Source organism: Anomaloglossus baeobatrachus, chromosome 6, assembly GCF_048569485.1.
Source record: "Anomaloglossus baeobatrachus isolate aAnoBae1 chromosome 6, aAnoBae1.hap1, whole genome shotgun sequence".
NCBI classification, from domain to species: Eukaryota; Metazoa; Chordata; class Amphibia; order Anura; family Aromobatidae; genus Anomaloglossus; species Anomaloglossus baeobatrachus.
Genome location: NC_134358.1, coordinates 409,154,268 through 409,176,794, shown reverse-complemented (window position 1 = coordinate 409,176,794; position 22,527 = coordinate 409,154,268).

The window sequence follows — 22,527 nt, the reverse complement described above, 5'->3', positions numbered from 1 at the left end:
CCTATCTTGGGCCCCTTTCCTGTATTAATGTCACCCATCCTGGTCCCTTCATGTAATAATGTCCTTCATCCTGCCCCCTTCCTGTAATAATGTCCCCCCATCCTGTGTATAATATCCTCTATCCTGGACTTTTTTCTGGTATAATGTGCTCTATCATGTACTCCTTCAAGTAACATGATCCCTATTCTGTAATAATGTCCCTGATCCTGGCCTGTTATTGTAGTATTGTCCCCTCTTCCTGGCTCCTTTCTTTTATATCCCATTGTGGGTCCTTTTCAATAATTATGTCCCCCATCCTCGTATTATGTCTTCCATCCTGGACCCCATCCTTATGTAATGTCTTACTTTCCTGGTATAATGTTCTCCATCCTGGTCCCCTTCCTGGTATGAAATCCCTATCCTGGGACCTATTCAGTAATATATGTCCCCCATTCTGATATAATGCCCCCCCATCCTGGAGCCCTTGTAGCAATATACAGTATGTCCTCCATCCTACGCCCCATCTAGTAATATATGTCCCTCATCCTGGTATAATATCCCCATCCCGGGGCCTCTTCCTGTAATATATGTGCCCTATCCTGTTTCCTGGGCCCATTTCAGTAATAATGTCCCCATCCTTGTAAAATCCCCTCCATTCTAGTACCCATTGTGGTATAATGTCTCCTTTTTTCTGGTATAATGTCCTCCATCTTGGTCTCCTTTCTGATATAATATCTTCCTCTCTTTTCTGGTATAATGTTCTCCATCCTAGGCTCCTTCATGATAAAATATCCCCATCTTGGGCCCCTTCTAGTAATATATGTCTTTCATCCAGGTATAATTTCGCCCATGCTGGGCCCCTTTGAGTAATATATGTCTCCCATTCTGACATCTTGGGCTCCTTTCAGTAATAATGTCTGTTATGTGGTTCTTCTAAAACACAAAAAAAATAGAATTCTAGTTATCTTTCCCTTTTCCCTCAACATGCTGCATCCTCAGAGAAACCATCAACTGACTTCAGCGTGCAAGCGACAGGCACTTCCACGAGCTGCCTGTGTCTTGCACTCTGATGTGGCTGGCAGAATATATTGCAGTGCAGTTACCCAGCAGGTCTCTGCACTGTAATACATTTCAGATCAATATGCATCCTCGACTTTCAGCTGCTAGCATCAGATTTAATTTGCTGGCATCAGCAGATTTACCTTTCCCACCTGCGCATGGGCCTGGTTGCAGTCACACTTTGGCAGCGATCGTTACACTCCTGGCCTTTTCTTTATCAGATATTCCATTGATTAGACAATAATAATTATAAACTTATAGTTGTGGGAAAACCCATTTAAAACTTTATGAAGAATTCTATATTCTTCATCCAAAGTTTAAAACTGATGGAAAGATAGGGAGGTGTATTTGATAAGTTAATTAGGCATCAAAGCTTTACCTGCACAGGAGGTTTGCAAGTGGGTTTGTTATTGAATAGGGATGAGCGAGCTCGAACTGTAAATTTCGGGGTTTATGTCGAACACCAGGTGATCAGGTCTCTGACTTTTATCTGTACATCCGGTTCCTGTTTGTGTTTCTCATCTGAATAAGGCTTGTTGAAAGGTTGCAGAGCAGCCAATCAGCAATCGTTTCCGATATGGGCACTTTTAGCCTGACACGCTTGAAGCACCCCACGGGATCGGGGTTTCTTTACTCGTTACCGGGCCGGTGATGAAGGAGTCTTTGGGGATCTCACAGCAGTCTGGCCCGGCTTCGTGGCCCTGAGGTGTACATTAAAGAAAGGGATAAAGGAGGGGGGGTTGATGGATGGGGAAGATGTCTTTTGACACCACCTGTGGTATGCGGCTACGAGGGGAGCCGTCGCTGCGGGGTGTCGCTTTCTTCTTGGGTGGATGGTAACACAGCTCGGGTGTTTCAGCTCTCCACAGGTAGATCTTGGCCCTGGGGAGGATGATGGAGGTGGTAGTAGTGGCCGATGGCGCTGGAGCGCGGGACGTCAGTGCCAGCAATGACAGGGATGACACAAGGGCTGCGGTTCAAAGTTCTCTTTACTCACTGCAACTGTCATCACCCTTGGAGTGCCGATTTCCACTATGATGGGCTCCAGCCGATTCCGAATAGTTCAGAAGTTACCACCGGTGTTTCCACTGTGTGTCCGCCCTGGTAGGGGGTCCCTCCACTCCAGTGTCTTGTAAATGGAACGGGTCACATTGATCTCGCTGGATTTATCCTTCCTCTTCTATTCAATTGCTGGCAAAAGCTCCTGCCATTCAATCCAACGCAGAGCCTCCTCATGACATAGCAGCATACACTGGACTGTGTTTGGTAAGTTGGCTTTCTTGGTGTTTTTTTCTTATCTCAATGAGACGTTTAAAAGGTAGCTTTGGACCGAGGTCCCGACTTGTCTCTTAACCCCGAGCTGTGCCCGAGGTTGACTAACTATTTGAGAAGATGCTCCTTCCTTTCCCCCAAGTGGTGCCCGCCCCCCAGGTGGTTGCCCTAGTGCCCGGAAAGTCCCATGCCTCGTGATGGCCACCCCCTGTCCACCCTAGGCCAAGCCCAGTGGAAAGAACCTAACTGTATGTTGTGTGTGAATGGGGTAAACACAAGCGGTTAACCCCTTCCTTACCCGGAATGAGTACTGCACCTAAAGCAAGATGCAATACCCTGTGGCGCTTGAAGCCTCAGGGACGCCACACATCTTTGTAAAATAATTAAATAAATAACGTGGGCTCCCACCTTATTTCTGATTATCAGCTCAGGTAAGGCAGCAGCTACAGGCTGCAACTCTCTGCGGTCTGCAATGCCATGGCTGGTTAACGAGGGGATTCTATGCAGTTCTGTTTAATTACTTAAATAAATAATATGTTTAAAAAAATGCTGTAGAGCCTCCCCATTTTTAATAACCAGCCAAAGTAAAGTTGACAGCTGGGGGTTGGTATTATCAAGGTGGTAGAGCCCATGTTATTAGTGACTCCTCTCTGTCTAAAAATATCAGCATGCAGGTGCCCCAAAAGTTCTGATGTCTTTTGTATAATTACCAGTGATGCTTTGGATTGGTTTAAAGGCTTTCTCACTCAACTACTATAAGAAGTACAAGACCTTAATGTTATTAATTCTATACAAGCTGAACATCTTAACCTGATTCTAACACAGACTTAACTCCTTCATGCCTTGCCCAAGACGCATAAGGTGAAGTCCCCCCAAATATCAGACTAATTGTGTCAGGCATTGGATCGATATTAGAAAATGTTTGTGAGTAGCTTGATGAATGTCTTCAACCACTGGTACAACTGTCCCTTGATTATATTTGGGATAGTAAGCAAATCCTCAGTGGCATGTATGACTGACATACATTGGCTTGAATAATATACATGAATTACTTGTGATGGCAATGTATTATATACATCCATTCCACACAATTTGGCTATATGTGCTGTGTCTGAACAGATGTCTAATGCGGGCGTCACACGATACGATCTATCGTGCGATCGCACGAGCAATCGTATCTGCCCCCATCGTTTGTGCGTCATGGGCAAATCGCTGCCCATGTCGCACAAAGTCGTTAAACCTCCGTCACACATACTTACCTGCTGAGTGACGTCGCTGTGGGCGGCGAACATCCTCTTCCTGAAGGGGGTTGGTCGTTCGGCATCACTGCGATGTCATACACAGCGGCTGCCCAATAGAAGCGGAGGGGCGGAGATGAGCGGGGCATAAACATCCCGCCCACCTCCTTCCTTCAGCATTGCCGGCGGGACGCAGGTAAGCTGTGTTCATTGCTCCCGGGGTGTCACAAGGAGCGATGTGTGCTGCCCCGGGTACAATGAACAATCTGCGCACATAAGATTAAACGATTTTTTAAAAATGAGCGACGTGTACACGATATACGATTTACAACCGATTTGCGAACGTTAAGAATCGCTCTTAGGTGTCACACGAGACGACGTCGTGAACGATGCCGGATGTGCGTCACGAAAACCGTGACCCCCGACGACATATCGCACGATAGACCGTCTCGTGTGACGCCCGCATAAATATACCAACTATTCTGAGGGGTTGAAAAAATGTATTGTTAATATCACTTATTTATTAACTCATAATTATTTTTCCTTTTTAGTAAAATATTATTTACAATGTCAGGGCTGTTTAATGGGTGCAAAATATTCAGTCTCCCTTAGCAACAATTTCATGAATTGGTGGGAGGATAAATTAATTTATTAGGTTTCTAATCCTTTTGTGTCTGATCTCTTCTGATATGGACGCTTCATCGACTATGTCATTATTTGGTGCAGCTTTGAGGCATCCATTCCTGAATTTATCGGATACTTTAATAACAATTTGTACAATAAATTTTACTATAATTTTTATCATTGTAAAATTAATTTTCTTGATTTAATTTTTAATTGACAATATTCAAAATCAGAGTTTGAAATGTGAATTTTATAGAAAACACTAAGCAGGGAACTCTATTTTGTTTTGACTAGTTGCCAACCTAATATGCAATTTACCAGTGGGAGAGTATGTAGGAGATATTGCACCTTGGAAGAAAATATACATCAGAATGCTCCAATATAGATTCATGCTTCCACGAAAAGGAGATACTCTGCTCACATATTCAAAAGTGCCCAAAAAAATTGCATGAAAGAAAAATTAAAAATGACATTGTTAATACTTGTATAGAAAATCAGCCTGTCATTTTTTCCACTCAGTACAGTAACAACTATTATCATGTTATTAACATTACTGAAATATTTACCAAAACTATATACTGATGAATCTCCAACAAATATTCTGAAAAGAGGTTGTAAATTGTGTGTCAAAACGAGGACCTACAATTGGGAATTTTATTTCATCAAGTGAGTATATGAATATGGGTACAAATGAAAAAAAGAAAGACAATTGGCTTTCCACGAATGGTTTTTATAAATGTGGGCAAAACCATGTGGCTTATGTGCATTTATGTATAACACTACAATGTTTATCAGCTACTGACAACAGGGACTAAGTAATAGAGATGGGTGAGCAGTAAAACGGTCTGGTGTTGGGTCCTGGAGCTAAGCTAGTCAGGCGCTCTGAAAGTATTCAACGCCAGTAATGAGTGAGTATAATGGAAATCAATGACTGGGCAATCCCTCTCTCCGCCCACTTACAGCCCTCTATATGCAGAGAATTTCCGGGAGGAGGGAAGGTGTTTTTTTTTTAGATGTACTACATCCGAAACTGTTGTTTTAACCCCCAGTGGGATCCATTTAGAGACTGCGAATAGCTTTCCCTGAGGTGCCTTCTCACACCATTCAGTGAAGTGAGCCTGTGCTTTGTGTTCATTGTTTCATGGACAAAACCTCCGAGCACCTGTGATACTCAGCTGAGCACCGCAAGTGCCCCAGCACCATGATTCTTGATCGAGTATTAAGCAGTGGCGAGCACGCTCGCTCATTATTACTGATTAATTAATTTAGAAATATTATTTATATCAAATGCAATAAGTGGGATGCACTACAAGACCGTTGTGAAGACACATCTCTGAACATATACAGTATATGACACCCAAAATAAAACTACTTGCAGTCTGTCAGGTGTCTTTCATTATTTGAAAAGGTTCCTCCACCTAAAAGGGAGGGGATAGATCACAAATTTTACATCATAAAGAAGCCTCATAGATACTAAAATTAGACACCAGAACCCCAAGAGGTATGACTGTCAAATCAGATCTTATGTACATTTAGCAATTTTTTAATATTTGACCTTATATGTGTTTTATAGAACGGGTTGTAATATGGGGCAATGATGTCCCTATTAAGGTTTTTCTAGATGGTGATTCTGAGTCCATTATAATTGACAAACAGTTTGCTCGCTCCTCCGGGTTAAGGGTGAACGAGTTATCTAGTCCAGTCTGGATATTTGCCATTGACTCATTACTTCTCCCAAGGAGTCTTTAGGTAGTGTGTACAGGGGTTAGAAGTCCGCAAAGGGGTAAGGGGTAATCCAGTCCGAGCTCATTTCACTCTATGTGCTCAAAGACCAGGTCACATCGCTGGTGGGATCGCTGGAGTGTCGCTAAGTGTGACGGTACTTTATTGTAACTAACTCTGTCTAGGGACCTGTATCTTAGTGATAACAACTTGTATCCCAAATCTTTTCTCAGATTTTGGTGATGTGCTCTCTGAGAAGGGTTGTCAGGAGCTGCTGCTGCATAGACCTTATGACTGCACTATACAGTTGAAGCAACGGGCCAGGTTGCCCAATAAAAGACTGTATAATTTGTCTGGTCTTGAGAAACAAGCTTTAAAGGAGTACATAATGGAAAGTTTGGCTAATGATTACATTAGGCCATCTTTGTCCCCTCTGGCTGCGGGTTTATTCTTTGAAAAGAAGGATAGTGGACTTTATCCGCACCTGAATTTCAGTGAGTTTAGCCAGATTATGGTTCATGACCATATCTGATGCCACTCATACCAGACCTATTGAGCCAGAGTGCTAAATGGTTCTCCAAACTTGATTTCAGGTGAGCCTATAATCTGATTCAGGTCCGATAAAGGGATGAGTGGAAAACGGCATTGAATATACCAGAGCGTCACTTCGAAAATCTAGTGATGCCATTTGGCCTGACGGCAGAAGTTTGTAAATTATATATTTGCTCACCTGTTGGGGAAATTTGTTATCATTTACTTGTATGACATTGTCATATATTCACAGAATTTGGGTCACATATGAAACATGTTAAACAGGTTTCCCAGATTCTCAGAGAGAATTGTATTGTCTCAAAGTCCATCTGTTAAGGCCACGTTTCACTAAGCGACATCGCTAGCAACATCGCTGCTGAGTCACGGTTTTGGTGACGCAACAGCGATCTTGCTAGTGATGTCGCTGTGTGTGACATCCAGCAACGACTTGGCCTCTGCTGTGACATTGCCGGTCGTTGCTGAATGTCTTGGACCATTTTCTTCAAAGGCGATGTCCTGCTGGGCAGGATGCATCGCTATGTTTGACACTGTGTGACAGGGTCCCAATGACAGCAGAGATCGTTATACAGGTCGCTACTGCGACCTGTATCATTACTGAGTCGTTGGTAAGGTCTGACTGTGTGACATCTCACCAGCGACCTCCCAGCGACTTACCAACGATCCTTATCAGGTCACATCGTTTTTGGGATTGCTGGTAAGTCGCTTAATGTGACAGGGGCTTTAGTAAACTGTGTCCATGTGCCTTCCTTTATAAGAAATTATCTGCGGCTGAACGTAATTACGACATTGGTAATAGGGAACTTCTCACTATCTAATTAGTGTTTGAGGAATGGCGACCCTTTTTTGGAGGGAGCTATGCATCCTTTTACTGTAATTACAGACCATAAAAATCTCCTTTACCTCGAGTTAGCAAAATGTCTTATAGCAAGACAAGCTCGGTGGTTTTTATTTTTTAATAGGTTTAACTTTTTCATAACTTATTGTCCAGGGTCTAAAAGCACGAAAGCTGATGCATTGTCCAGGAGATTACTGGAGGGGGAACCTTCTGAGGAACCTGTGTCCATCCTGAAAAAGGGAGTAGTGGTGTCAGCGCTCAGTGAGGAGGTTGAATCTGCGATTGTGGAGGCCGAGGATGAGGAACCATCTGGGGTTCCAACTAACAAATAATTTATTCCCATGAATCTTAATAATAATAATAAATAATAATAATAATCTTTATTTCTATAGCGCCAACATATTCCGTAGCGCTTTACAATTCAGGAGGATCATATACAAACAAGTAACAGTTATAGAAATACAATATTTAGAGGGGAAAAAAAAATACAACCCTGCTCGTGAGAGCTTACAATCTACAATGAGATGGGGGGAGAGGCAAGGTTCAAGTGCTTATTTACAATGACAATCCAACCATCTCACGGAAATGGGGCTGGATAATGGTTTCCTGGACCAGTGGGCCCGAGCCTTGAGATGCCTTTGGGTGCCATGGAGTTTGATGTGGAGCTATGTTGTGAGAGGTTGTAGAGGGACTATGTGAATCGAATCTGATTAGGGAGTGTGATAGGCCGCCCTAAAAAGATGCGTCTTTAGGGTGCGTCTGAAGCTGAGTAAGTTGTGATTTGTCCTAACTTCTTGGGGTAGAGCGTTCCAGAGGGTTGGTGCAGCTCGGAAGAAGTCTTGGATCCTAAGAGTTCCGAAAGAACATCATGTTCTGCCCTGCCTGGTTACCCTGTGGTGAATGGTACTCTGGATCTCTTATTGTGTCATTTTTAGTGGCCCAGAAACCTGAGGGATGTGGGATCTTATGTGTCTGCATGTGCCACCTGAGTGCATTCTAAGGCATCGCACTCTCATCTGTAAGGTTATCTGTCCAAAGTTTGCTAGTGACACTCAATGGCAGCAAACACATCCATGCATTTTATTACGCAATAAATTACCAGCAACTGGAACACAAATGCAGAAATAGAAATATAGCCACACCTGAGAATCATAGAAGGAGATGATAGGCAGGTTGGGACACACATCCTATCTCAAATGGACTTTGAGAGTAGTGAGGAGTCGTATCAATGCAAATCAGCCAAGGGCTTCTTCACTAAGCAATATGGAGTTGAGAACAGCTGTGAAGGGCCAAAGCAACACACTTTGACACATGCATCCATCACATGGGAAGATGCAGATTCCAACAGTTTTTTGTTGGTCTAAAGGCATATGTGATGGTTTGCTGGACTTTTGTAACATGTAACAAAAGGGATGTACCACCATATATAACCATCAAGTCCCTTCCTCTGCTTTATGCAGTAGAATAATCCTTACAGTGTTGTGCCTGCTACCTGAGGTATATAGTTCTCATCAAGTTGTTTAGTAAAGAAAAGTTTATTAATGGACTCTGGTCTCCTTCATTCTTCTCTATTCCATCTGGTCCTGGACTGCAACGTCAAGGGGGAGCATGTAGACTCACGAGGGGTATCGCCAAGGAAAAAGCAGCATAAACACCTAGCCAGGACCCACATTATCATGTAGTGTGGCACGGATGTTGCAAATTTCAGCCACGGTTGTCCCCGCCCTGCCTGTTACACTACAGTTAACTGCAAGTTTGGTATTTCTGATGCTGCCTACAAATAGCTCATGCCAGTGCTGCGCAGGCATCGGGCCATCTTGTCCAGCATAGGACAATATGTAGTCTCTGAATAGGCCCCAATTAGATTAAAGCTTTATGAGAAATGCTGTCTTACAAGGGTGCTGGCTAAAGGCTGAATCTTTTTTATTCTTTTTATCTGTGGTGTCTTATTTTAATAATAAAAAAATGATTTAATGATTGTTATAGGGTTATCCTTGCTAACCTTTATTATGACATATTATTATTCTAAAATAAACACTTTAATCTCCTAAAACAGCAGTTAATACACAATCCTGCTGTCACAAACATATATTAACCTTTAAGTCCAACAATATGTCATATTTTAAGAAAGCAATCAATAAATGTTGGCATTTAGTGATATGAATTACATAAAATATAACATATTTGGTGTAGCTTTCTGTAATATAGCAGTGTACACTTTTTGACTTTTTCCTTTTGTTTGTCCGCTTTACCACGGGTATGTATTTCAAGAATTGCATGATACTTTTAAGTAACTTAAGGATCTCCCAATAGTGGCAGCTTTAGCTAAGAACATTATCACTGTGTTCTGCTGATTCTGAAGCGGAGATAGACCGTTATCATTGTATATCTTTCCTTTTTATCCATCTCAAGGTTTCCTTCATTTTCTTCTTTGAAACTAGCACTGAGTGTATACTGCCAATGTATTTGGACACCTTACCAGATTGCCAGTGAAAATTAATAGAAGACAAAGAGCTTTTGTGATTAGATAAATAGTCCCTTCTTAGACTGGAATAAGTGATTGTGTATAAGTTGACCAAGCACTTGGGGATTTTGCCAACTACCAAACAGAAGAGCAAACTTTAGATACTAGAAAAGTGAAGCTTCTTAGTCTATCTTCGAGATGTGAAAGTTAACATATAGCATTGAATAATCTAAACTAGGCAGTCATTATTATTTCTTTATATTAACAATGCTTTAATGATATTGCAGGGTAAATCGAACACGTACAATGTGTAAAACCCTTGGACACTATTTCCAGATGTGACTTCTGCAGTATTTTAATCTATGATGCAGATTTTACAAATGGTTAATATCCGGTGCCATGCAGTATTTCTACCGAAAAATCAGAAGTAAAATCCATATAACTTTGTGTGCACTGTGCCAGTGTGGTTTCACTTAAAATTTGTGGATTGGCGTGAATTATTACATCCATAAAATAATGAAGAATAATTGCTATAAGTATTATTAAAGGGAATTTGTCACCAGGTTTTCGCAATGTAATATGAGAGCAGCAAAATGTAGAGACAAAGACCCTGATTCCAGTGATGTGTCACTTTATGGGCTGCTTGCTGGAGTTCTGATAAGTTGATTGTTTATCAGCAGGACATTATTACGACTAGCAAACCTGCTGTCTTGTAGTTCTTTATATTCATGAGCTCTGTATTGACCTGCCCTCACCATTGATTGGCAGATTTCTGCCTATGCAAAGTGTACACAGAATGTTATCAATCAATCAATCAATCAATCAATCACGTAGGTGGGGTTTTATGGAGATCAGTATTTAGAAAACAGGTAAATCTGCATCAAATAAGCCAGTGATTTTTATTAGAACTATGTAGCAAAAACCTGGTGACAGACTGCCTTTAATAACACATTGCAAAACAATAAGTTAAGTGAGAGTATTTTATATGAATTTTCCAGTTTTCTAATATGCCAGTTTGTGCCATATACAGTTTTTGTCATCAACTTTATTAGTTAAGAATTTTATGTTTTAAGGGTGGATATCTCTACTGATGGCATCTAAGAAAGATGATCCTTTGGATAAAATATGATTAATATTTTTTTCATTAAAAATTATCTTTATCTATTCTATATGTATATTCCAGAATTCCAGGAAAACTGACTTGGTATGGCTACCAAAAGGGTAACACTTATCTAAATTCTTTACCCTATCTATGCTCGAGTAGGGTAATTTTTTGTTAGACAATGCCATCATGTGTCTTGTGCACCTCAAATAGTTTGTCCCATTGGCAGGTTGAGAACTTTTGACATTGTTTATCCCCTTTATTAGTGCGGCGTGGTGGGATTGGAAACATGTAGAGATTCTTCGCAAAGTTTTTAAGCATTATTTGAAGTGGACTTTGTCACCAGATTTCACAATACAAACTTCACATGTTATTACAGGGTTTTTTTTAAGTACTTTAATGGTTAACGACATAAAGACTTGCCCATATTTTTGTTAACTTGATATGTTGATAAGATTATGTTGGTGTCTCCATTTTTCTAAAAGAACTGGAATAAAATGGAATTGCTAAATTATAATAGCAGCCAATGTTTCAATTGCCTAAGTATCATGAAATAAAAAAGTATACACAGATAGATGATAGGATTAGCAAAAGGTGAGGCCCCCACTGACTAAAATAGAAAAGGACAGGAAAGGGGCTGATGGTGGCCAGAGAAAAAACCCTGCAAAATTCCAAATTCCTGATAGTACAAAAAGGCCCTCAGATAGCACGATCTGAACTCCGTCCTATACCAGGTGCTCTTGTCATACCAATGAACAGAAAACAAGAATCACAACAAATTCAACAAGCCACAAACAGATGGACTTAAAGGAGCTATACTCCAAACAGAACTGCAGGGAGTTCCCCAGCCAAGCAATTGAGGGGGAAAATCGTTGCATGCAAATAAACTGAAAACAACCACAGCAAATGACAAACCCAGATAAGAGCAAAAGAACCAAACAATAAATAAAGAGCAAGCAGTTATCTGGGATAGATATGGTATGGAGCAGAATGAAGCAGGCTGGTGATACAAAGAACAACTGACATCCGGCATAGCCTGCAATCAGACCAGGATTTAAATAAGCAGAGAGTTAGCAAAGGACACGCCCATTGCACAACACACCTGGTCCAAGTCCAAACCATTCCTGGCCACCAGAGGGAGCCTCCCAGCAGCCAAAACATAACTAACATTCACAACAGTACCCCCCATTGAGGAGAGGTTACCGAACCCTCACCAACGCCACCGGGTCACTCGGGATGAGCATGATGGAAGGCGCGAACCAACCTGTCTGCATGAATGTCAGAAGCCACAACTCAAGAGTTATCCTCCTGCCCATAACCCTTCCATTTCACAAGGTACTGAAGCTGACGCCTACTGCGACGGGAATCCAGAATTTTTTCAACCTCATACTTCAGATCCCCTTGTTCCAAAACAGGGTCAGGAGGCGCTGCTGCAGGAACTGTTAGCTCCACATGTTTCTTCAACAAGGACTTATGGAAGACAAAGAGTCAGCGCAGAAACTCCTGGAAAGGGCATTGGCCTTAACATTCTTGGTGCCCGGCAAAAAAGAAACCACAAAATTAAATCGGGTAAAAAACAAAGCCCACCTGGCCTGCCGAGGATTCAACCTCTTGGCCGATTCCAGATAGATGAGATTCTTGTGGTTCACCACAACTTGATGCCTAGCCCCCTCCAACCAATGCCTCCACTCTTCAAATGCCCACTTCATAGCCAATGATTCCTGGTTCCCCACATCATAATTCCGTTCAGAAGGAGCAAACTTCTGAGAGAAAAAGGAACAGGGCTTAAGTTTACCCGAAGTAGTGTCTCGTTGAGACAGAACAGCACCTGCTCTGATCTCTGAGGCATCGATCTCAACTTGAAATGGGCGAGACACATCCGGTTGCTGCAGGACTGGGGCAGAAGTGAATCGCCTTTTAAGCTCCTGGAAGGCCACAATTGCCTCTGGGGTCCAATGCTCAGCATCAGCTCCCTTCTGTCAGAGGTTTGACAATGGCAGAAAAATTGGCTATAAATTTACGGTAGAAATTAGGAAAACCTCAAAAACCGCTGCAGAGATTTTAGAGAAATCGGTTGCGCCCAGTCGTAAATAGCCTGAACCTTAACCGTGTCCATTTCGATAGCGGAGGGAGACAAGATGAAGCCCAAAAAGGAAATCCTTTGCACCCCAAAGAGGCACTTTGACCCCTTAACGTACAGTGCATGATCCTTAAGTATCTGAAAAACAGCCCGTACTTGCCCAACATGAGAGTCCCAATCATCAGAAAAAATCAAGATGTCATCCAAATACACAATCAGAAATTTAGCAATAAGGTCCCAAAAAATATCATTCATGAAGGCCTGGAAGGCGGAGGGTGCATTAGTGAGCCCAAAAGGCATCACTAGGTACTCAAAATGCCCCTCAGGAGTATTAAAAGCCGTCTTTCATTCATCACCCTCCTTAATACGGGTGAAATTATACGCACCCTTGAGATCCAGTTTCGTAAACCATTTGGCACTCTTCACTCTAGAGAACAGATCAAACATCAGCGGCAAAGGGTACTGATATTTGACCGTAATTTTATTAAGAAGACGGTAATCAATACAAGGCCTCAACGACCCATCTTTCTTAGCAACAAAGAAGAAGCCGGCACCCAAAGGAGAAGATGAGGGCCGAATATGCCCCTTCTCCAATGAGTCCCTGATGTATGACCGCATGGCATCATGTTCGGGCACAGACAAGTTGAAAATCCGCCCCTTGGGAAATTTACAACCAGGCACCAACTCAATGGCACAGTCACAGTCCCGGTGTGGGGGCAGAGAATCAGATTCCTGGTCATTAAATACATCACGGAAATCAGACAGGAAGGCCGGAACATCAACTGCCTGAGCAGACGTGGACGACACGGAAAGGTCCTGATGCACAACTTGACAACCCCAACTAGCTACTGACAAGGATCTCCAGTCAAGAACTGGATTATGGGTCTGCAACCATGGAAATCCCAGTACCAAGGTATCCTGTAGATTATGCAATACTAAAAATGTACAAGTTTCCTGATGCGCTAGTGCAACTCTCATAGGCACCTGGGTCCAAAATTGGGGCTTATGTTCTGCCAAAGGGGTAGCATCAATGCCCCTTAAAGGAATAGGAGTTTGCAAAGGGACCATGGGGAAACCACAATCCCTAGCAAACCCAAAATCCATCAAATTGAGCGCTGCCCCTGAGTCCACAAAGGCAAATGCAGAAAAGGAAGACAATGAGCAAATCAATGTGACAGACAAAAGAAACTTTGGTTGCAAAGAACCCACAGTAACAGAAGTAGCCAATCTCCTTTCATGTTTAGGGCAGACAGAGATGTTATGAGAAGCGTTTCCACAATAGAAGCACAGTCTATTCTTCCGTCTGAACCCCTGCCGACTAGTATTAGAAAGGACCCTATCACACTCCATAGGCTCCAAAGGCTGTTCCACAGGCACAAAACTAGCAGGTATCTTCCTGCGCTCACGTAACTGTCTATCAATCTGAATGGCTAAGGTCATAGAGGCATCAAGACCAGAAGGGATGGGAAATTGTACCATTACATCCTTCACAGAATCAGCAACACCCTTCCGAAAAAGTGCCGCAAGCGCATCATCATTTCATTTGGTAAGGACCGCCCACTTTCGAAATTTCTGACAAAACGTTTCTGCAGAATCCAAACCCTGAGTTAAGGACAACAAGAATTTTTCTGCTTGGTCCACAATATTGGGTTCGTCATATAATAAACCCAAGGCCTGAAAAAAGGAGTCCACATCACTGAGAATCGGATCATCAGACGCTAAAGAGAAGGCCCAGTCCTGAGGGTCACCACGCAGTAAGGAGATGACAATCTTAACTTGCTGTACGGGATTCCCTGAGGACTTAGGGCGCAGGTCAAAAAATAATTTACAATTATTTTTGAAGCTCAAAAATCTCGACCTATCTCCCGAAAAAAATTCAGGAACGGGAATCTTAGGCTCTGCAAGGGGAGTCTGTGCAAGATAAGACTCTATACGCCGAACCTTAGCATCAAGATGATCAACACTCTCATCCAATTCATCCATGCTAGAAAAAAGAAATCTTCCAAGGAACCCAAAGAAGAAGAGGAAAAACACCAAAAAAAAATAAATTCTTTTTTTATTTTTTTTTTTATTTTCCTATCCTTTTTCCTTCTTACGAGTACCCTTTAAATTTGTTGGCCGGATGTACTGTTATGATCCGGAATCATGGAAGACCACCACAAATCATTGGTAAAAGGTGACAAGAGCATTGGCAACTAATCTGGCCGCCATCCCCTTACTAACCATTAACACTAGAAGTAGCCGAGGGGTGAAATAACATCCTGTGCACCGCGAACCCAGCCGGAGAACTAACTATCCTAAAGGAAGGAAAGATGAATAACTCTCTGCCTCAGAAAATAGACAAGAATGGCAAGGCCCCCACATTCAAAGACTGCGGTGATATAGGAAAAACACAATACACAGATAGATGATAGGATTAGCAAAAGGTGAGGCCCCCACTGACTAAAATAGAAAAGGACAGGAAAGGGGCTGATGGTGGCCAGAGAAAAAACCCTGCAAAATTCCAAATTCCTGATAGTACAAAAAGGCCCTCAGATCGCACGATCTGAACTCTGTATTATACCAGGTGCTCTTGTCATACCAATGAACTTAAAACAAGAATCACAACAAATTCAACAAGCCACAAACAGATGGACTTAAAGGAGCTATACTCCAAACAGAACTGCAGGGAGTTCCCCAGCCAAGCAACTGAGGGGGAAAATCCCTGCATGCAAATAAACTGAAAACAACCACAGCAAATGACAAACCCAGATAAGAGCAAAAGAACCAAACAAATAAACAGCAAGCACTTATCTGGGGTAGATGTGGTGTGGAGCAGAATGAAGCAGGCTGGTGATACAAAGAACAACTGACATCCGGCATAGCCTGCAATCAGACCAGGATTTAAATTAACAGAGACTTAGCAAAGGAAACGCCCATTGCACAACACACCTGCCCAAGTCCAAACCATTCCTGACCACCAGAGGGAGCCTCCCAGCAGGCAAAACAGAACTAACATTCACAACACAGGTCATTAGCAGCATAGCATTTGTCAACATTTACAAACCTGTTAAGAGAATCATCATCATTATAAAATTAGTGCAAGTATCAAGCATTTAAAACATTCTTGTCAGCCTTATAAAACTTGTACACATATCGAACAGGTAAAACTTCCTTACTAGGTCACGATAAAAGTGGAGTCTTTTTGTGCCACCTGACAGTGCACTGCTCCCAGTATATAAACATTTTCCTTTATATTGTAATATTACAAACCATCCTAATTCTGGTAGAGTGCACAACTGGCTGGTCCAACTATATACAGTACTGACCAAAAGTTTGGACACACTTTCTCATTCAAAAAGTTTTTTTATTTTCATGACTCTGAAAATTGTAGATTCACATTGAAGTCATCAAAACTATGAATTAATACATGTGGAATGAAATACTTAACAAAAAAGTGTGAAACAACTGAAAATATGTCTTATATTCTAGGTTCTTCAAAGTAGCCACCTTTTGTCTTGATTTCTGCTTTGCACACTCTTGGCATTCTCTTGATGAGGTTCAAGAGGTAGTCACCGGAAATGTTTTTCACTTCACAGGTGTGCCCAGTTAGGTTTTAGCTTTATAAATGGGGTTAGAACCATCAGTTGTGTTGTGCAGAAGTCTGGTGGATACACAGCTGATAGTCCTACTGAATATACTGTTATAATTTGTATTATGGCAATAAAAAAGCAGCTAAGTAAAGAAAAACGAGTGGCCATCATTACTTTACGAAATGAAGGTCAGTCAGTCCGAAAAATCAGGAAAACTTTGAAAGTGTCCCTAAGTGCAGTGGCAAAAACCATCAATTGCTACAGAGAAACTAGCTCACATGAGGACTGCTCCAGGAAAGGAAGACCAAGAGTCACCTCTGCTGCGGAAGATAAGTTTATCTGAGTCACCAGCCTCAGAAATCGCAGAATAACAGTAGCTCAGATTAGAGACCAGGTCAATGCCACACAGAGATCTAGCAGAAGACACATCTCTAGAACAACTGTTAAGAGAAAACTTTGTGCAGCAGGCCTTCATGGTAAAATATCTGCTAGGAAATCACTGCTAAGGACAGGCAACAAGTAAAAGAGACTTGTTTGGGCTAAAGAACACAAGGAATGGACATTAGATCAGTGGAAATCTTTGCTTTGGTCTGATGAGTCCAAATTTGAGATCTTTGGATCCAACCACCATGCCTTTGTGTGACGCAGAAAATGTGAACGGATGGACTTTACATGCTTGGTTCCCACCATGAAGCATGGAAGAGGAGGTGTGATGGTGTGGGGGTGCTTTGCTGGTGACACTGTTGGGCACTTATTCAAAATTTAAGGCATACTGAACCAGCATGGCTACTACAGCATCTTGCAGCGGCATGCTATTCCATCCGGATTGCGTTTAGTTGGACCATCATTTATTTTTCAACAGGACAATGACCCCAAACACACCTCCAGGCTGTGTAAGGGCTATTTGACTAAAGGGTACTTTACATACAACGATATCGCTAACAATATATCGTCGGGGTCACGGTGTTCGTGATGCACATCTGGCACCGTTAGCGATATCGTTGTGTGTGACTAAAAGGAGCGACGATCAATGATCGTAAAAACGTCAAAAAACGTTGACCGTTGACATGTCGCTCCTTTTCATAGTATCGTTGGTGGTGCATGCACCTGGTTGTTTGTCATTCCTGCGGCACTACACATCGATAAAAAATAATTAGATGTGCCAATCCTGGCGCTTCACCCCAACTCATCCCGTTACCCTGGTGCGGTGGAAAACGGGGTAATAAATGGGGTTGATACCAGATGTGTAAGGTCATCTGGCATTAAGCCCAGCAATTAGTGATGTCACGGCGTCTATCTGATACCAGACATAACTAATTGACAGTAATAAAAAAAAATTGACAACAAAAAAAAATTATTTGAAAAAAACACTCCCCAAAATATTCCCTCTTTCACCAATTTATTGAAAAAAAAAAAAAATTGGGTCCCTGTAATCCATTGTGAAAGTCCCGCGGCGATTCTGGACCTTCTAGAATATGGGGGGCACGTTCAGGGAACATATCCCCCATTTTCTATGAGTGCAGACCCTCCATTTGAGGAGAGTGGGTGCAAAGAATTTTCACCCACCCTCCCCGGGTCACAGCTGCAGTGTGCTGAGCAGCAGCAGCCAGCGTCTCTGAACACAGGAAGCTGAGCTGTCAGCTGCCCTGCACGTGTGACCAGCGTCTGCTGTGAAGGATGAGGGGGCCGTGGGGGATCAGCGCTCCGACAGGTACGGGGGACACCGGGGAACACCGGGGGGAAAAGTGGGGTGACCTGGCAGGTCATGGGGAGCAGTTTTATGTCGTATGTGTCATAGCACATGCGACAGAAACCAGAGGAAAAGGGTAAATGCGGCCGGCGCGCTGCTGTGCGCACCGGTATGTGCGTGGCCATCTTGGATTTTCGGGAGGGGGGGGAATGGGGGGGCACTTTGGCGACACCGGGGGACCGGAAAGGAAATTTATCTCCCTTCTGTCATGTTTGTTTATGCCAGATGGGAGATAAATCATTTTTTACCGGCACTGCCATTTACTGTAACCTGATTATCGGTATACGGTGTATACCGGTCATCAGGTGAGCGGGCACCGGAAAAACCGGCCTGAATCATGATCTCCAGGGTCTCAGCTACCCCTGGCAGCTGAGACCCTGGAAATTTTCCGACTCTGGGGGGCGCCAGACCCTTTTTTCTGACCGCCGTTAAAAAGTGGCGGATCGGAAGAAGTACCCTAATTTGTCGCCGTTAAAAGGCGTATCGGCGGTCGTTAAGGGGTTAAAAACACATTGTGGTCTGTTTATATGTAAAAAAAAACTACACGACAGGTTCCCTTTATTTATCACAGGACAGTGAGGATGGTAATAAAATGCAGATGTTTAGAAAATGTAAATCATAATTCAGATATTATAATTGTCTTTTTATTATCGCATGGAATTAGTTGTATCTGTTATTTAGATAAGCCACTATATAATTTGAATAATAAAATGATAGAAGTGATTGCATAAACTTTTTTTTTTCATCTATGTACAATTTTGAAATGTTTATTTAAACCTTTAAGGATCGAGCAATTTTTCATTTTTGTCCACTTTTCCCACCCCCTTCTTCCAAGAGCCATACATTTTTTTTTTATTTTTCCTCTGATAAAGCTATATGGGGGCTTGTTTTTTTGTATGACTAGTTATACTCTTGAATGATACCATCCCTTTTATTAAAAGATTTACTGGAAAAATGGGGAAAAAAATCCAAGTGAAGTGAGATTACAAAAAAAAACACAATTTCAAAATTGTTCTTTGTGTTTTGCTTTCTTGGCGTTCATTATGCAGCAAAAAAAACCCTTGGAAATATGATTGCCCAGGTCATTAGGATTGCAACAATATCAAACTTGTATATTCTTATTTCACTTATTAGTGGTGAAACAAAATCAGAAATTTAAAGAAAAAAAAAATTAGATTGAGCCACCATCTTCCAAGGCACATAACATTTATATTTTTGGTCTATGGAGGTATAGCAAGGCTTTTTTCGCATGGTGATTTGATATTTTTATTCGTACTTTGTGGAGTATATAAGACGCTTTGATCACTTCATATTGAATGTTTTGCAATGGAGTTGTGGCAACCAAAAAAAGGAGGCATTTGGATATTTTTTCTTATTATAGTTTATTTCAGATTGGGTTAATTAATTATATATTTTCATAAATACAACTATTCAGATTGTATTGATACCAAATATGTAAGTTTTAACTTTTTTACATTTTTTATTTTTATTAACTGGGAAAAAAGTGAGGGTGATTCAAATTTTTAGATACTTTTTTTTTTTTACTTTTTTTCTTCCATTTACTTTATTTGATAGTTTCCTTAAGTGACCTGAACCTGCGATCTGTATATGGTAAAAATCATTTTTTTTCTACGATGCCCACCCACAGGCTGGACATCACAGAAGATATCACATGAAAAGCACGGGAACCTTCCGCTATCACGTTGTATAGAAGCTTATGAACGCCGGTACTAACGTGCGTGTCGGATATGCAGCAGTCAGCAATTGATAGCAAAATTTAAGAGGTTAACTGCAATGATAGTGTAGAGCAGGTTCTTTTTCCCTGATAGGCTTCATGATGGATATATTTGTGATGGGTCATTAAGGGATTAATCAATGTTTTGTTTGTTTTTACTGTATTTACTTTTTTTTAACCATTTTCTTTAAGACTTTTAAACAGTGCAGATCAAAGTGAACCTGCGCAGGACTGCAAAGCTGGACTGTGTGGATGATGTAGGACACGTCATCTACACGGGGCTGAAAAGAAGGAGGACGGAAATCACCGCAGAGAGGAGGCGCCGGACCTATGAACAGCTAGGCCCATCGGCAAGGACCGCCCCCTAGGTGAGAATAATAAAGGTGTTTTTTACATATACAGAGCGCCTTGGGCTCCTATATACAGTATTCTAGAATGTTGTATATAAGAGTTCACAGGTGGTGGCAGCTTATAAGGGACACCTCTGGTGACAGCTTCCCTTTAAGAGTGAGGATGATGCTAAAATGCACATACTTAGAAAACTAAAATCATAATTTGAATATTATAATTTTAAAGTATTCTGTACTTTTACCTTACAAAGTAGTAATTTTTCAATAAAAGTCTTTAAGTAGGGAAAGACTATTTTGAATTGTTCAGTTTGTATGTCTCAAATTTCAAGTAACAAAGCTCTCACACTTTGTACTTTTACAACTCATTATGTGCAAGTAGTTTACATACTTATGATGCAAGTATGAACGTTTTATGCCAAGCAAGACTTCTTAAAAATTAGTTTTGACAATGGCATATTCAGTTTTTTATGCAAAGAGGTCATTTTCCCCGCAGGTGGCTTACATAAAAAGGCAATATGGCTGCAGATCTAGTGATCAAATTACTTGTTATCCTTGGTAACTAATCAAATTTGACTGAAAAGGTTCATTAAGAACAAATCCAAGGCAAAAGGATGAAATAAAGCATGTATGTATTTTAATTTGCTTTATGCCAAATATAACCTCTGCAAAATTCATTATCAGATTTAGTCTACCAGAATTCTCACTTACGTACTTGTAATGTTCTCTCTGTTTGACAGTCTATTTGTCATTCATACTATTTCCATATCCATAGTACTTACCTAATTAAATGTAAGACAGGTCTGAGCGGAAAAGGTGAATGGGTGAAGTGTTTAATTGTGAGCAAATTTTATCTTTTATACTTATGCTATATAGTAAAAAATATTAGAATTTAAAAATGGTTTGACTAGTAGAAAACCCCCCAAAACCTTATGAAAGTGGCTGCAGCTATTATTTGCCTTAACAATCCACACAGAAAAAATCCAACACAGCTAAAAATGAACTTACCATATTTTCCGGTTTGTAAGATGCACTCACCCCCCCCCCCCAAAACTAGGTGAAAATGGGGGTGGGTTTTACCAGGATGGCAGTGTTGGTGCAGGGTCGGTGATACTGCAGGCTCGTGGGGTGCAGCAGTGGTTGACGTTGCAGAAGCGGAGGGTCGACGATACTACGGGCTTGTGGGGTGTTGCGGCGGTGGGCACCATTGATCTTCGGGCTGCTTTGAATTGCCCGCAATTGACAAGATGGACTTCAAGAAAATGGCTGCGTAGGCAGCCCGTGAGCAGATAGGACTCCGTGGTCATTTTCTTGAGGTCCGACGGCGATTCAATGTAGATCACAGTCCGCCCTCAGATAAATGGTGCTCACCACCGCGACACCCCACAAGCCGCAGTATCACCAACTCTCCACTGCTGCACACTGACCCTCGTGTTCCGCAACACCCTCTCCTCCGAGCCCGCAGTATCGCCTACCCTGCCTCCTGTATCCTTCCTGAGCCACTCCACCACAGCCGCTCCCCCTCAGTAAGCTAATATAAAAGGCACTAGGATTATAAGATGGACCCTCATTTTAATAGTAAAAATTATTATTTTCCTCCTTCAAATTTGGGGTGCGCCTTATAATCCGGTGCGTCTTATAAAATGAAAAATATGGTATATTTCTTCAGATTGAAAATATCAAGCAATAATATTTTTATTATGTGCTTTGGAATTGAAGCTGTTCAAAATATAAAATTGATATATGAGTGTAGAAAAAGGGGACTGCCCTCACAATAGCAGTTGCCCATCTTTTGCTTATCTCTCTACAGTGCTGCTCTAGTCTCACATTGCTGAACAGCAATATCCTCTTCTTACTGGCACTTCTCATTCATTTAATTCATTGTGCTTTCATTCACTCCTTTTTGAGTATATCTATTCATATACTGCTTATTTTAGTTTCACACACTTCCGTTATGCAGTATACTAATTTCCATTCTAGTAGATATTTTGTAGTATGATTTTTTATGTACAGTATATTGTAAGGTTTATTTATAGTGTTCTTAGTGGAGATGAGCAGATCTTTTAGAATTTAACTTCGCTGTTTTCAATAAATTTTCACCAAAAATTAAATTTGTAGCAAAACAAATTGTCCAATTCCATTGCTGGATAGCTTGTAATTACTCTGAAAATAAGTATGAGGGAGAGGAGACAAAGA